At 37.2% G+C, this 16,910-nt stretch overlaps 1 protein-coding gene across 1 annotated transcript in view; it reads left to right on the top strand.

Annotated features, from left to right (window-relative positions):
- The window catches only part of thada (THADA armadillo repeat containing), a 258,466-nt gene that overhangs the window by 81,630 nt on the left and 159,926 nt on the right, over positions 1-16,910 (top strand). The gene's annotated exons all lie outside the window — the stretch shown is intronic.

The following is a 16,910-nucleotide window of genomic DNA, read 5'->3' as shown; positions in this document are numbered from 1 at the left end:
ACATGGCATATTTTATACACAAGTTCAAATGAATGTAGTTTTGGATTCTTATTATTTTTTTTAACTATAAAGGTTGTTACCACTCAGATACTCTGACAACAACAGCCATAACCTCTTTTAGACCACGTTCCACTTCATTAGATTTTTTATTTTTTTTCCTATTTGCGCAGCTTTTGTCTTTTGGTATCAAAATCTAGTCGGAGGTGTTGCTGCAAGAGGGAAAAGAGTGGTTGAATATGTTTAGTTTGTACATAGTAGGTACAGGGGGATGCACACTATGTACTTTTGACTACTTTATCAGAAGTAAAGCTTTTTGAATGTAACGAAATGGACAAAAAAAAAAAGACAACGAGAGTTGTTTATTTTTCCGGGGGAGTCAGTTCACTACAAATTTGAGTGTGAGACTGTTAATTTTGTACTGTATATTTTTTTTGTAGATCTCCCAATAAAAGAAAAAAAAAGTTACAGAAATGTTTGTTTTTTGTTTATTTTTATTTTTTGTAGTTGCTTCATAATTGGGCGCATTTTGATTTGATCTGTTGCAAACATGAAAACAGATGGAATAGAACAACAATGGCACTTTAGTTAAAAAAAAAAAAAACAGCCTGGAGATAATTCAAAATGACTCCAGAACACCACAAATCCTCATTTGGCCTGCGTCATATCTCGCCTGCGGTTCTCCTTCTTCTCAGTACAGACGATATTCAACAAGTACACACTTGTCATCGCAAGACACAAATGCATTCATAAAAACTAAAGGGTGTGAAACTTAATGCAGATGTGATCTGCAAACTCATGAGCATGGCTGGAAATATTATCGCATGAACCAAATAGCTGCAGGAAACGCGGCAGCTGACATCAGCTTCTTTTTTCTATTTGATTTGATTTTTTATTTTTTAGCTTCACAGTTTTGTTTCTTACTCTCAGAAGTCTTCATTGAGAGTTTGTATTTTATATGTGTGTGTATGTATGTAGTGGTGAGGCACTGACATCATCAGTCAGATTTACAAACATATGACCCTACAGAGCAGCTTATTCACCATTTGCTTGGCAACAGTTAATCACCAGCGACCCCTAGCATGAGGCAGGAAAACTGCGTGCCTCACCGAATGCCTCTTCGCTGGCGTTTTATGATCACTCAATAGCTCAGCACAAGAAACAAACACGTTACACACATACTGTTGTTGATGAAAAAAAACAGCACTGTACATTATATACACCAGCGAAGCTATGTAAATTTAGCTGTGGTTGAACATTTTAATAAACATACCGACATACAGAGAGACAGCAATACCATCCCACGGCATAACTGTTGCGCAATCCATGGTGAGGCTCAGAGGGCAGCTGCCTCACCGCATGTCTCTTCTCAGTATTTGAACGGAAATTCCGCGATTTTCAAAAAAAATAAACATCCAAAATGGTAACTTTAAATGGAAATTATCTGTAAAGCACACATTACTAAATACAATCATTTAATGTATTTTTTTTCTTTACATAATGACAGGTGAGGCACTGCCTCCCCTGCCTCTAGTGACTGCACGTCACTGGTATGTATGTATATATGTATGTATGTATGTATGTATGTATGTATGTATGTATGTATGTATGTAATAATACATTTCATTTATAAGCGCCTTTCAAAACACTCAAGGTCACTTTACAGTCACAGGATAAGCTTTTCTGTGGGTGAGCAGCGACAGCCACTTGCGCCAGCGTTCACACAACCCGGAAGTAACTCAAATAGATAGAAAGCTCGCTAGCTAGCTAATAGATACAGTACTACTAATAATAATAATAATGCATTTCATTTATAAGCACCTTTCAAAACTCTCAAGGTCACCTTACAGTCACAGGATACAGTCGCTAATAGATAGCTGTATGCATGTAGTATTTATGTGTTATTTTTTTAGTTTTATTAATTGTATTTTTATTTATTTATTTACCTCTCTATGTATTGATTTATTATCTCTATGTTGTTTTATTTATTTTATTTTTGTTTTATTTATTTATTTATTGACCTCTATTTATTGATTTATTCATCCCTCTATTCATTTGCTTATTTATTTATTTACCTTTCTATTGATTTTTTTCATCTCTATTCATTGGTTTATTAATTAATGTATTCATTTATTTAACTCTATTTATTGATTTGTTTATCTCTCTATTTATTTATTTGTCTATGTATTTATTTATATATCTCTATTTATTTCGCTCTCTATTGATTTATTTACCTCTCTATTTTTTTATTGTTTTATTTATTTATTGATGTATTTGTCTATGTATTTATTTATATATCTGTATTTATTTAGCTCTATTGATTTATATACCTCTCTATTTATTTATTTATTTATTTGTTTATCTCTCTATGTATTGATTAATTTACCTCTCTATTTGTTGATTTATTTACCTCTCTATTTATTTATTTATCTCTCTATTTATTTATTTTGCTAACCCTCTATTGGTTTATTTATATCTACTTCTCTATTGGTTGATTTATTTACCTCTCTATTGATTTATTTATTTATTTATTGATGTATTTGTCTATGTATTTATTTATATATCTCTATTTATTTAGCTCTCTATTGATTTATATACCTCTCTATTTATTTATTTATTTATTTATTTATTTATTTATCTCTCTATGTATTGACTAATTTACCTCTCTATTTATTTATTTATTTATTTATCTCTCTATTTATTTATTTATCTCTCTATTTATTTATTTTGCTAACCCTCTATTGGTTTATTTACATCTACTTCTCTATTGGTTGATTTTATTTACCTATCTATTTATTGATTTATTTTTCTCTCTATCTATTCATCAATGTATTTATTCCGTTTTCTGTGGGGGTAGAAGTTCACTACATCATACCGACAGGTGTTTTTGGGGCATGTCCAGGAATAGGTGAAGCCTTCCGGGGTAGATTGAGGACACACTGGAGGTATTGCTTATGTTGCACAGTTTTAGAAGGCTCCCTTATCTTCTACTTTAATTAGAGGAGGTGGCAGGAGACCGAGAAGCATGAGGGCATCTGGACTCCCAATGAAAATATGAAAATATTTTTTGGTGCGTCCATAATTTGTAAAATCACTTGAAATGACTTCTACTGAGCGCATTTTACAAAGATTCCATCGCATATAGCTATATTTTACGTTTTAAGACTCTCGCTGAATATTCAGGAAATCTTGTTTTCGAGTTGATGACGATCCCCTAAGTGACGTCACCGAGGGAACGCCCCTGACCTAGAAAGTGACACACAATGCATTTTGGGTACTTTTTTTTTCGTCTCAAAACACCGTGTTGATGGCGAAATTAGAAGGAAAAGTACATAAATAACGCGATGGTAAATCGTGGTGTGTCGCAGCCAATTGCGGTAACACGTATAAAGAAGGTGTAAGTTGACACAAATTCCCAGCGGACAAATCAGCTCATTTCCAACGGAGCTTGTGCGCCATCTTGTGCATTTTCTGGGACGCTACATTGGAGTCCAGATGCCTCAAAATGACCCGGAAGGACTTCTTTAATCGATTGCAAACATGTATGCTTTCCTCTTCAGAACTATTTGAATCATATTCATAACTGGATGAGCAACAAGAAATCATCTTCTCCGAATCTGAACTCTCTGAAGCCATTGTTTTGATTCTGGAGCAAGGCAGTGTGTGACTAATAGTGACGTCACGAAGAAGGGGGTGGGACTTACCGAATCTCCCCAGTTTTTGAGCTCATTTTGTGGCAGTTTTGGGACACTTTAAGTCATTTTTACTGGTGTTTTGCATTTGAATAAAAATATCAGCCTGCGTGTTTTGGGTATTTTAGATGCTATAAAACGTTTTTCTGATGTCAGTTCGGAAACAAAAAAATGGTGTCGGTTGTCCTTTAACTATTAACTTGAACTGGTGATTTTTTTCTTAAACTTTTCTCATGTCTAGACAACATTCTAATCTCTGGCCTATATTACCAATCGGACCGCGCTAGCTGTGCTAATTTTCCAGGAACCTCTAAAAGAATGCTAAAAGTCCTTTTTTTTCCCTCTCTCTTCACTCGTTGAAGTTATCAGTGGTAGCATAGGCATTAAGAAAATAAGAGACCCGGGAGTCATGCAGTGCCTGGAGTTCACGCCAAGATAAGGTGGGCTGATAAAAGCCCTGGCAAATATTTACCATGTCCTCAGTATTTCATAATGAAGTGTGTTTATCAGAGGAGAGCCAAAAAAGAAAGGGAGGGGGGGGTGCACAATGCTTTGGGCTGTGCCAAGTAGGATACCTGTGGCTAAGTGTATGTATGTGTACGTCTGATAAAATGTAGTCAATGGTTCAGTATGCCAATCGCTAAACCGATACGTTATGAATGATGAAGTATTTTATACATACAGTGATACCTCGGTTTACGAACCCCTTGGCTTACGAACTTTTCTGTTTACGAACGTTAAATTTATGAAAATTTTACCTTGGCATACAAACTTTACCTTGGCATCTGAACTTTTTTCATACACGGAGCTGCTTCAATGAGTGATGTGTCGTTCGCGAACGAGGCCGTTCTTCTAACAACAAAACGGCAGCCGACTGTTTTGGTCCTCTATTCCCCGCCCCCAGTCTTCGGTTAAAGCCACGTGATTGGTCAAGAACGCAGCAGTGAGGGGAGGTGGTTTAAACATTAAAGAGACAGGCAGACGACAGTGAGAGTTTCAACTTTGATAGTTCAAAGGCAGAGTGTAGACTGCAAGGTTAAAATATCCCACTAATCAGGCTCCACAAACAACCCGTACAAGCCATCTGTACACTTGATGCAAAAAGCTATCAACCCAGCTAAACGGAACACAATTGATGAGGAACTAGATAAAATTAGAAAGCACTCCATTCCATCACAAAGGTAAATAAAATAACTTTATAATACAGGACAGTTTATTTCTTTAATTATAATACCATAGCACATTTATTATACATAAAATAAGGTATATTTTGTGTAGTGTAGTAGTAAGGCTTAGAAAATTATAAAGTAGAAAATTATGCTTTATGGGGACCTGGGAACGAATTATTCTCATTTTAATGGTTTCCTGTGGGAAATTATTTTTTGGGATACACACTTTTCACCTTACACACTCTGTCTTGGAACCAATTTAGTTCGTAAACCAAGGTATCACTGTATCAGCTCTTTAAACGCTAATCTCCGGCTCTCACATGTCGCCGTGTTTGTGTGCATGCTCGGTTGGGGTCTTACTGGTTAATGAGTCTGGAGCTGCCACAATGAAAGGAAATTCTCTGACTTGTGATTAGGGCAGGAAGAACACTGGTTCCTGGCCAACACCCATTTCCACCTCTTCTCTCTCTTGGATTATTATTTTTTCCCTCGCCGTCAGTTTCCTTTTTCTTCTGTAGAGGTGGCCAGCGGCCTTTTCGACGTTACTATTTGTGTTCTAATGTCGTATTGGGAAGCGCAGCTCGTCCTGGTATTGTTTTTTGGGGTATGCTTATGGGCGACCTCAGGTCAGACAGTCATTGTTTATATTTTCTCGATGTTGTTTTGGACTCTGATGTTACAACAGATGGGTGGAAGATTGCCAACTATAAATTGAATGACGAATAATAATAATAATAATAATAATAATAATACATTACATTTCTAAGCGCCCTTAGCTAGCTAATAGATAACTAATAGCTAGTTAGATAGATAGCTAATAAATAGCAAATAGATAGGTAGCTACCTAAATAGCTAATAGATAGCAACATGAGTCAGCGTTCACTCAACCAGGAATAACTGAAATACAGTAAAGTCTGGTTATATCGATATCGGATATATCGATAGTCCCGGTTATATCGATACTATTTCTATGCACGCACGGAGAAAATTACATGCAAACAGGGTCGGATATATCGATAGTTCCGGTTATATCGATATTTTTTCGGACTCCCTTGAATATCGATATAACGAGACTTTACTGTAGATAGAAAGTTAGCTAGCTAGCTAATAGATAACTAATAGATAGCTAGCTCGTTAGTTAGATAGCTAATATATATATAGCAAATAGATAGCTAACCAGGTAGCCAGCGAGCTAGTTAGATAGCGAATAGATCTTTTGCAAGTAATAATAATAATAATAATAATAATAATAATAATAATAATAATAATAATAATAATAATAATAATAATAATATATATTACATTTTAAGCGCCTTTCAAACTCTCAAGGACATTAGTCACAGTCATTGATACAATAATAAATAAAATACAATTCTGAATAGAATACAATAAATAAAATATAATTATAAATAGAAACGAGATGCACAGAAAATGCAATTTTAAATAGGTGGGTTTTAATATGGGATTTGACGGTGAGAAGAGAATCGATGTTACGAATGTTGGGAGGAAGTGAGTTCCAGAGTTACGTCACATATACAGTACCTGCACACCTGCGTATAAGGCCCAGGGTCATCTTTTGAAGTAAATGGAGGCTTTTGGGTGTGCCTTATACACTGGAAAATATGGTAGAGCCGCTTCCCAGCTTACGAACATTAGAGTTACTACGTTACGGTACATACGAACATGTTTGCGGGTACAGTATGTCAAAAAATGTTCGGACAGAGAAGCTGTCAATCAAATTTTGTATCGCACGCCTTTTTCCGGCCGAGCTCGCTTGTGATTGGTTGCGTACTTCACGCACACGCACGCACGCAGACGCATTGAAGGTTTCAAGCGTTGCGCGACGAACACCAAGGCTGGCCAATCAGCGCCCGGCTATGCTGAAGTATTGCAACGAGGTCAGGCCGTACTCACTTACAATTGGCAATGTAGAGTATGTGGGCGGGAAGAAAATCCGTTTTACCAATGACGCTCTAAGGAGGAGGCGCCGAACTCGTTTGCGATTGGCTGTGTATAGTATATGGGCGGGAACAAAATCCCTCTTCCTTGTTGACGCTTCATCAGCATGCGATATTAAACAAAAAGTAATGGTGGCTCGTAATTACTGAAATAAGTGCCAGCAGCTTCAGTCATGGCTTCCTGAAGATCCAAGGATATATGTCGTCGTACTACAGTAGGTGTGAATTTATATGACGACTGTTAGACCGTCTGTGTTTTATACTTCACCGTTCAGTGTTTGACTTTAACATACATTCCATACAAAATATACCAGTGAAGCAATTTACGACCAAATTCACCTTACGAACGACCGCTCGGAACGTATCTCTATCGTAAGGTGGGGAACGTGTTTATTTATTTATTATAAGAGGGCAATAAAACATTCCCTCTGTGAGGCTGCATCACTTCATGGAGAAAACAAATTATATAAATATATATACGCCCGCAAAGGTGAATCAAGGTGAGCGGCGGTTTGCGGATGCTGAGAAAGGTCATCTTGTTTTACCCGCCTCAGAGATTGAGAGTGACTGGCTGAGGCTGATCCATTTCAACCGTCGCTGCTTGGCCCTCAGTGTTCCTCTCCCCTTGACGTCTGCCAGTTTGTAAATATTTACAAAGCATCTTGTGAGGGGCCTGAGTGTTTACTGCCAATGTTTGTGGCTCCTAAGCAAGTGTCTGTGTGGATGGAGGGAGGGGTTCATCTTGCTTGCCGCAATGTGTCAAGTTAAATAAAAAAAAGAAAAAAATGTATCGGATGAGGTACTTCCTTTCGTCTCTCCTGTTTACTAACACTGGGCTTTGGCCGGCTTCCCCCCCACTGACCCCTTTCAGTGACAGAGATTTGCAGGAAGTGTTTGTTTGAGTTGCCCCACTCTGTATAAAAGCACTGACATCATGTTTTTGCAGACAGGATATTACCATAAAACAGATTTGCTGTGTTCGTTGACAAATGTAAAAAATAATATGCGTTCATACTTATAATTTGACACAGCGTATCCGTTATATTTATACCGTATTGTCCGATTTATAAGGCGCACCGGAGTATAAGGCTCACCTTCAATGAATGGAAGCGTTTTCCAAATACAGTAAAGTCTCGTTATATCGATATCGGATATATCGATAGTCCCGGTTATATCGATACTATTTCTATGCACGCGCGGAGAAAATTACATGCAAACAGGGTCGGATATATCGATAGTCCCGGTTATATCGATATTTTTTCGGACTCCCTTGAATATCGATATAACGAGACTTTACTGTATAATATATAAATATATAAAAGTTTTTCCAAATATAAGGCACACCGCGTTATAAGGTGCTACAGTAGAGGCTGGGGTTACTGCCATGGCATTACTTCTTCTACTCGGGGAAACGGAGTCAGTCGCAACAAAGATAAGTAAAACGACTTTATTATACGGTACTGTTCATTTCTTTAATTACAATACAATAGCACATTTATTATACATAAAATATGGTATATTTTATGTAGTTTTTAGGCTTATTTAGAAGAAAATTATATTTTATAGGGACCTGGGAATGGATTATTCTTATTTTTAATGGTTTCTTATGGGAAATAAATGTTCGGAAGATGAACTTTTCGCCTTACACACACTTTCTGGGAACCAATTCCCAAGTTCGTAAAACGAGGTACAGTAAAGTCTTGTTATATCGATATTCAAGGGAGTCCGAAAAAATATCGATATAACCGGGACTATCGATATATCCGACCCTGTTTGCATGTAATTTTCTCCATGCCTGCATAGAAATAGTATCGATATAACCGGGACTATCGATATATCCGATATCGATATAACGAGACTTTACTGTATATATCTAGCGTATTTTCCGAATTATAAGATGCACCTTCTATGAATGACATATTTGAAAACGTTTCCATATATAAGATACACTGCATTATAAGGCGCATAGTCATCTTTTGAAAAAAAAATTGAAGGCTTTTAGGTGCGCCGTATAGTGCGGAAAATACGGTAAATAAATAAAAATGCAGGCATAATAAAAGAAAAACATGCGATTAACATTTTTTCAAAGAAAACATTGACATAAATCATTGAATCATACCATAATTAGTGATAACATCATAATTAGTTACTCTTGATGGTTAGCGCTGGATTTAGCTTCCCCTGCCCGCCCTACACTTACTGTTGTTTATATGAAACCGTATAACATTGAGCAGAACATACAGGATCACCATAACTGACCGGTATGAGGCCCTAAAAGCAGCTCACCAACTCAGAGAAATTAAATTACTCTCTCCCTCCCTCCCTCCATCCACACGGTATGTTAATCAGCAACTATCTAATGGCGATTTTTTTATTCATTGAGGCAAATATGACAATCCAGGTAGGTTCGGGAGGTGCAAGCACACGGAAGCCGCCTGTAAACGCAAGCTAGCCTCAGGCTGCGTTGTTAAAGAGATGCAGCTGTAAAATGTAACATGTCCCATCTAGTTGAGTAAAGGAGCTTTACTTAGTCCAGGCGTGGTCTCCAAACACGTGATTGACAACCCAGCTCGGAAGGCGATAAGGGGGACTATCTGTGAGGTGAGAGAGCTACTGACGTCTCTTGCTAAAGACGTCAGTAGCCTTACATGAGCCGAAGAAGTGAATGAAGCTCTATGGTCAGCGCTCTAAGGGGGGAAAAGACAAAGAGAAATAAATCACGTCCACGGCATGGTTTTGTGGTGTTCATCTGGCAAATATATCGCCATTGACTTCCCTCATTTGTCTTTTTATGCAGCAAAGACAATCCCTGAGGTCAGACTGTGAAGATTTTTTTCATGAGAGGATGCCCGAGCGCCAGAGCAGCGCGGGGTAATTACATATAATCATCCAAATGTTTATGTTGTACAAACTTTCATAACTATTCAGACTGAGAGGCCCGTTTTACTCGTGACTTGCTGGAATTGCGAACCAGGCCAGATGTCGTGTGATTCACAAGGGCTGACAGCCAGGATCCGATTGTCACGTTAATTAAGTACAATCCATCACATAGATGTGTGTCATCATTGTCACTCGTTGCCAATACAGTGATACCTCGGCTTACGAACGCTTTAGCTCACGAACTTTTCGCCTTACGAACATTAAATTCGCGAGAATATAATCGTGGCTAACAAACTAGTTTTCGGCGGCCGAACCAAAACCACACCTCCTTTCTTTGAGTGCGGATGGGGTTTGTTATCGAGTGGAGTACTTTTGCTATTATAGGACCGAAAAAGACCCCACCACAGGCTAATGTGAAGCCGAAGAGGACACAAAAGAAAATTACAGTCGAGCAGGAGAAAGAGATCATCAAAGAACACAAACGAGGGTTGCGTTTGTGTGATTTAGCATCCCAGTACCAGTATGCTAAGTCGACCATTGCTACACGTGACTAAGGGTGTTTCTGTGTTGTCTAAGCAACGGTCTCAGGCAATAGAAGAGGTTGAAAAACTTCTGTTGATTTGGATTAACGAAAAGCAGCTAGCAGGGAACCATGTGAGTGAGGGTATTATCGCCGAGAAAGCACGGGAACTTCACTCGGATATCATCAACAGGCAACTACATCAACTACCATCACAAAGGTAAATAAAATGACCTTATTATACTGTACAGTTTATTTCTTTAATTATAATCCAATAGCACATTTATTATACATACAATAAGGTATATTTTGTGAAGTTTTAAGGCTTATTTAGTAGAAAATTATGTTTTATGGGGACCTGGGAACGGATTATTCTATTTTTTAATGGTTTGTTATGGGAAATAAATTTTTGAGATACACACTTTTCACTTTACACACAATTTCTGGGAACAAATTACGTTCGTCAGATGAGGTATCACTGTATTAAATCCATAATAAATATTCACATTGATGAATCAAGTATGTTGCTTTGACCGAGCAACCTGTAAGCACGTTTCTGCGGAATGACCGCCTGACTCTGAAATCCGGCCTCCCCAATAACGACTCCTGTCATTTGCGATGTTTTGTCAACATAACTCACCAACAACTGACCTTCTGTTTGCTAGAGACGAATGTGCAGCAATGTTGAAATAATTCCATTAAAAATGAACCCTGAAAGATCCTTTTTGATATTAAGTGACAAACATGAAGCCAAAGCATATTTTCACTGTATTTATTGATCGTTTGGCTTTTTTTTTTAAACCTAACATGTAGTTCGAGTTATATTTTTTTTCCATTAACATTATTTTGATTTTAGTTTGTTATTTCATTCGTTTTCATTGACAATCATATACTTGATACCGAAACAAATGCACGGTGTGCTTTTTGTCTTTGCAGAATGTTTCCGGGTAAGGATCAAATTGTGACAAGAAGTCACTACACTGGTTTCACTCTATGTGAAATCCAGAAAAGTGTGAACCCAGTGCACATGAGCTAATGATTACGAGTAGGTTAATGATAACGGACCGAAGGTTGATTTTCAACAGGTTGCACCATCTCGCTCGTAACAGTATTGGGATCTCCCTAACAATCTAATATAATATAATATAATATAATATAATATAATATAATATAATATAATATAATATAATATATAATTTAATTTAATGTCACTAATCTAAACTAATCAGGGACTCTATTCTAATTTAATATAATCTAATTTAATGTAATCTAATCTAATTTTACTAATCTAAACTAACCAGGGACTGTAATCTAATCTAATTTAATGTAATGTAATCTAAACTAATATGGGAATCTAATCTAATCCAGTATAATATAATATGGGAATATAATATAATATAATATAATATAATATAATATAATATAATATAATATAATATAATATAATCTCATCTCATCTCATCTCATCAATGTAATCTGATCTAAACTAATCTAATCTAATACTATCAAACTAATCTAATCTAAACAGCCAAATGTAATGTAATGTATTGTAATATAATGTCCGCCATCTTGGATGTGGCATTGTAACGTGTCGCCACAAAATGACTTTTACCATGGCCACTCTCCAAATCAATTCATAAAAGTCTTTCTTCAAAAATCAATAAAAGCCCAAATAAAATAGAAAAGGTGATCAGAGAATTGCAGCGAAGAGATAAATATGTAATTTTTGGAGCCTGGTGCAGTCCTGTTTTACAATTTTAGGTGAGTATAAAATATGACTCATTGAAGAAAAATACATGCTATGATAATGACATCTGAACTCCTCTTTCTTCTATAACTGCTTTTAACTATGTTGCATTATTATTTTATGTTACATATCCTGGAACATACTTAGTTACATGTGAAACTGTGATGATTGCACTGTATCTGTTTTCATTCATTTCTATGATGGTCCTTCCAAACATGTCATCATGTGAAAGCGGTCTGTGATACAAAGAAAAAAAGGTTGAGGACTGCTGCCCAAGTGGGAACTGGAAGAGAAATGACATTATGATGATGATTACACTGGTCAATATAAAATAAAGAAAAAGATTTATGGAGCCCTTTTACCCCCTTGGCTCCAAGAGGTAAAGAGTTCAGGTCACCTTTGAGGTTTGACCTGCATCTGGTGGAGAGTTTAAGTTCCTATCCACGGATGCTTTGTGTTTCTTTGTGTGTGTGTGTGTGTGTGTGTGTGTTTGCGTGCCCCCTAAATGTGTGCACGGTCCAACAAAGGAAAAGGGCTGTTGTTAGTTCTCCGAGGTCTAGTTGCAGTGGTGTTAGTCACATCCATATTTCAAACAAAAGGCTATGTTGATATTATGTGGCGACCAGTCAGAGGAAATGAGTGTTTGTACACTCGCATATGATGTTTCTGTTTCGCTTTTGGTGTGATGCGGTTTATTTTTTCTTCCTATAAAGCACATTAAAGTGTCTTGCTTTGTTTTGGACAAAGCCGCAAATTTCTTTTCTTTATTTATCTTTTTATCTATTTATATATTTATTTATCTATTTATCTATGTATTTATTTAGTTTGTTAATTTGTTGGTTAGTTTGTTAGTTTGTTAGTAAATTAGCTAATTAGCGAGTTAGCTAGTTTGCGAGTTGGCTAGTTAGTAGTTAGTTATTGTTTGTTTGAAGTCATTGATGTCAGACCATAACCTTTATTTTAATTCATCCCCACCGAACTCTCCTAATCATCATATCCTTTGGATTTTTCAGTACAGACCCAAGTCCTTCTCAGGTCCTCCCGATCTTCAGCAGGCCTGGTCATTCATCAATGCCCCCTTTAAGCAAAGATGAAGTTAAAGAGCAGTACAGACCACCTTTATCCTGTCCTCTCAGGACACTCATTCATGCTGTTGGGAAGGAGAGCTACAGTATTAGTGTGTGTGTATGTGTGTACACTAACTCAAATACTATCGGGGAGGGAGAAAACACACCTCCAGCACTCATTTGCAGAATCTGTAGGTGCATCTGTGTCTTGTGTAAGTATTACCGTATTTTCTGCACTATAAGGCTCACCCAAAAACCTTCATTTGCGTTTATAATCCCATGTGCCTTGTATGTGAAGTCATATTGAGCCTTTACAGTTGTCATAAAGCTGATTTGTAGTGTATGAATAAAGTTTGACTGATCTAGATAAGAAAACAAAACTTTATTAGGCCCACAATGGGGACATTTTTCAATCTCCAGCAGCAAATTTGATGGAGTTGGGGTAAAATACAGGAACAAAAATACATGTCTCAGAAAAAGAACTGTACACTGTAGAGAATGCAGAATAAAAAATCTACATATGAGCATATATCAGAATCAGAATACTTGATTCTGATTCTGATATATGCTCATATGTACATTTTTTCTACATATACAGTAAAGTCTCGTTATATCGATATTCAAGGGAGTCCGAAAAATATCGATATAACCGGGACTATCGATATATCCGACCCTGTTTGCATGTAATTTTCTCCGTGCGTGCATAGAAATAGTATCGATATAACCGGGACTATCGATATATCCGATATCGATATAACGAGACTTTACTGTATATGTATATATAACTATACTATATGTAACTGCATATATACTGCATAAAGTAGCTATGCTATTTATAATATGAATGGGGTGAGTCCAGATTTTCCCGGTCCATCAGTTTTCTTTGATCAGACTCTTAAGATTTCCCCACAAGAATGCTTGTTTGTTTATAAGCCTGCCCTGTGATTTGCTAGCCGCTAATCAAGGATGTAGCACACCCGTCACTCAATGTCAGATAGGATGAGCTCTAGCTCACTCGCGAAAGGGGATGAGGACGATTGAAATTGAAGTGGAACGGATCTTCAGTTGATTTTAATAATAATATATTTAATTTATAAGAGCCTTTCAAAACTCTCAAAGTCACTTTACAGTCACGGGATATGTTTTTCTCTGGGTGAGCAGTGGCAGCCACATGCGCCTCCGTTCACTCAACCCGGAATAACTCAAATATTTAGAATGTAACTAGCTAGCTCATAGATTAGCTGATAGGTAGGTAGGTAGGTAGATAGATAGATAGATAGATAGATAGATAGATAGATAGATAGGTAGGTGGGTAGATAGTCAGATAGGTGGATAGATAGGTAGGTAGGTAGGTAGGTGGGTAGATAGTCAGATATGTGGATAGGTAGGTGGGTAGATAGTCAGGTAGGTAGGTAGATAAGTAGGTAGATAAGTAGGTAGATAGGTAGGTAGATAGTCAGGTAGTTAGGTAGGTAGATAAGTAGGTTGATAGGTAGGTAGGTAGATAAGTAGGTAGATAGATAGGTAGGTAGACATGTAGATAGATAGGTAGATAGTCAGATAGATAGGTAGGTAGGTAGACATGTAGATAGATGGGTAGATAGTCAGATAGGTAGGTAGGTAGATAGATAGTTAGATAGGTAGGTAGCCAGATAAATAGCCAGCTATGTAGCCAGATAGGTAGCCTGCTACGTAGCCAGATAGGTAGCCAGTTAGATAGCCAGATAGGTAGCCAGCTAGATAAATATCTGGATAGTTAGATAAATAAAAATAAGTGAAGAGACTGTTACTTCAGAGCAATGGCCAGGGTGGGTGGGAAAAAAAAATTGGGCCTTTTTACTGCCGGAAATTGAAAATAATCTTCTTCTTTTCCCTTCAGGGCTCATCGTCACAGCGAATCAGCGTTAATGACACAGTCTACAACTTGATCCTAAAGCAGGAGTTGTGGAAAATTCAATTCTTCAATGCTTAAATACACACCGTAAAGGTTTGTTTGCATTATACCTTTGAAACGGTGCAGGTGTGCAAAAAAATAAATAAAAATAACTCAGCAACAGGGACAACCACATTCTGCGTGTTGAAACACTGATTAGTATCAAGACAAAGGATTAAGCCTCAAGCGGTTTAACTGCTTAGCCGCAATCATATACACTTATTGCCCTTCTCCCTTCCCATTTGTGTGAGTCATAACAGCGACACATGCTAACACACTTTACTCAGACTTCATGCAACATTCATATCCGGGAAGAAGTTGTTGTTGTTTACTCTTTTAACCACATTCGGTTAAGAGGAGGTCCTTTCCAAGTCACAAGCGTCTTATCGGAGAACCGACATGAGACAAGCACAATGCAACGACTGTTTTCCCTTCCGAATATTGTGATCCAAACTCGCTATTAGCATCAAGCGATGCTTTCAGTGAGGGAATTCCCATTTTTGCAACTTCTGATTGAAGGCATACATTTTAACGTGGATTATTACGTGTTTTATTGTCTGACAGTCACAAAGTCAAAATGGTCGTAAGTCGAAATCCATTCAAAATGTTGAATACAGACTCAGAGGCTACATTATCTATTTGCTATCCATTTGCTATCTATTTGCTATCTAGCTAGCTACCTAGCTGGCTATCTATTTGCTATCCAGCTAGCTATATAGGATATATATTTGCTATATATTAGCTCGCTACCTAGCTGGCTATCTATTTGCTATCCATTTGCTATCTATTTGCTATCTATTAGCTATCTGGCTGGCTAGGTACTTGTGTATCTGGCTATTTATTAGCTATATGGCTGTCTAGCTAGTTAACTAGCTGTCTGGCTGGCTATCTATTAGCTATCTAGCTGGCTATCCATTGGCTATCTCTGCAACTTCCGATTGAAGGCATACATTTTAACGTGGATTATTACGTGTTTTATTGTCTGACAGTCACAAAGTCAAAATGGTCGTAAGTCGAAATCCATTCAAAATGTTGAATACAGACTCAGAGGCTACATTATCTATTTGCTATCCATTTGCTATCTATTTGCTATCTAGCTAGCTACCTAGCTGGCTATCTTTATGCTACCCATTTGCTATCTAGCTGGCTATCTATTTGCTATCCAGCTAGCTATATAGGATATATATTTGCTATATATTAGCTCGCTACCTAGCTGGCTATCTATTTGCTATCCATTTGCTATGTATTTGCTATCTGGCTGGCTAGGTACTTGTGTATCTGGCTATTTATTAGCTATATGGCTGTCTAGCTAGTTAACTAGCTGTCTGACTGGCTATCTATTAGCTATCTAGCTGGCTATCCATTGGCTATCTCTGTAACTTCCGATTGAAGGCATACATTTTAACGGTGATTATTACGTGTTTTATTGTCTGACAGTCACAAAGTCCTCCAAAGTCCAACAGTTTGACAGATTGGAGAAAAAAAAACAATACAAATGAGTTCTAAAGGTGCGCCTTATACAAGTAACATCCGACTTACGACTGAGTTCCGTTCCGACCAAACGGTTGTAAGTCAAAATGGTCGTAAGTCGAAATCCATTCAAAATGTTGAATAGAGACTCAGAGGCTACATTTTCTATTTGCTATCCATTTGCTATCTATTTGCTATCTATCTAGCTACCTAGATGGCTATCTATATGCTATCCATTTGCTATCTAGCTAGCTACCTAGCTGGCTATGTATTTGCTATCTATTAGCTATCTACCTAGCTGGCTATCTATTTGCTATCTATTTGCTATCTAGCTACCTACATAGCCGGATATCTATTTGCTATATAGTAGCTAGCTAGCTTTCTATCTATTTGAGTTACTTCCGGGATGAGTGCTGCTGCTCGCTTCTAGATGAAAACGAGGATCAAAGCGTCCTTTTGACCAGTGAATCAGAGACG

This window comes from Hippocampus bargibanti, linkage group LG13 (genome assembly GCF_051943395.1).
Source record: "Hippocampus bargibanti isolate YZ-2025 linkage group LG13, ASM5194339v1, whole genome shotgun sequence".
NCBI classification, from domain to species: Eukaryota; Metazoa; Chordata; class Actinopteri; order Syngnathiformes; family Syngnathidae; genus Hippocampus; species Hippocampus bargibanti.
The sequence above is the reverse complement of the archived record's forward strand: the minus strand, read 5'-3'. Positions and strand labels throughout refer to the sequence as shown.